Source organism: Halyomorpha halys, unplaced genomic scaffold (assembly GCF_000696795.3).
Source record: "Halyomorpha halys isolate HHAL.00 unplaced genomic scaffold, Hhal_1.1 Scaffold297.1, whole genome shotgun sequence".
In the NCBI taxonomy this organism is placed as follows: Eukaryota; Metazoa; Arthropoda; class Insecta; order Hemiptera; family Pentatomidae; genus Halyomorpha; species Halyomorpha halys.
This window is the reverse complement of record NW_027109687.1, coordinates 1,628,198-1,629,544: the sequence shown is the minus strand read 5'-3', so window position 1 is coordinate 1,629,544 and position 1,347 is coordinate 1,628,198.

Genomic DNA, 1,347 nt, shown 5'->3' with positions numbered 1-1,347 from the left:
TATATATAAACGCTAAACTCTAGAAATTAATTCCTTTTGAGGTAACCATATTGTCAGTTTTTCACAACAATTTGTTTCACTTCCCGTGTGCATCTCTTCTTTATGGAAAAAAAAACACCTATAGTCATGGAATCTAAGAGCCAAGGTATGTTTAATACATTTAATACAGTAAAAAAGGGGGAAGTTTAATAATTAAAATCTTAATTCAAACAAACATCACGAAATTTCAATTTTTCCTAATTTTAAAATGACTTTTCTCAAAAAATCTAAAACCGTTGTTGAGAGTTAGGTGTAGAATCTTTATTGGACTGTCCTAAAGCTAATTGAAAAAATTAAAGTTTGCATATACTTGCCAGTTTTTTTAAATTTTTATATTTTTTCAGAAAATTCGAAAATAAACGCTGATGTTTTCATCATTTGGCGTTCCACCGCTACCGAGCGAAAGAAAGAAGTAATCATGAAATTTTCAATAGAATATTTCAACTTAGAAAATAGCTCTGACGAGGTTCATGCCCTTATCAAAAATGTTTTGCCAGCTTTGGTGAGTGGCAACTAAAAACAAATGGGAAAGCTGCCACCGAATTTTGAAACAATTTATTTCCCAACATAAAAATTGGCTCGATATGCCTTTTTTATTGCCAGATTATATTGAGGAAAAATTAGAAAACGAAACATCCTTTGTTCAAATTCCTACACGTGGCCGACCAAGAAAATCGTTTATGGAATTCTCTGAAAATCAACAAAAAGCTATGCACAAGATATTTAAAAAAAATAAACTCCAACACACTCACAAATCGTCTAGGACAAATACTTGTGGGACTCAAATGAGAAATTGCCTTATCATGTCTGATACCTCCATTGCTTCACAGAGAAGTATATCAAGAAAACATAAAAAGTTCATTAAGATATTGAAGGTTTTTTTAATAACTCAAATAATTCGAATGAAAGTTTAAACGATTTTATTTCAAATTTAAAATTAGAAACGTCAGATTCACACTCTGATGATTTGTTGTAATATTGTATTAATAGAATTATTATTGTTTTATTTTGAAGCTCTGATATTTTTTTTACCCCAATGTCTACACATTTTAAACCCTTATATTATATCTAAATCTTTTGCCGTAATTTGCATAACTTATTAGGTATAATATGTTTTATTTACAGAAGAAAAAAAAAATTATTTATCTTTAGAAACTAACTAGCTGTGCGTCCCGTCGTTGATGGGTTATTATTAACCAGTCCTCATCCATTTGGGTATGTTGGTAATCTTAAAGAAGTTTCTTCCAGTAATTCATTAACAACAGATTTTTGTCCACCAACTCCATATGCTCGAAGCACTGTGCGATC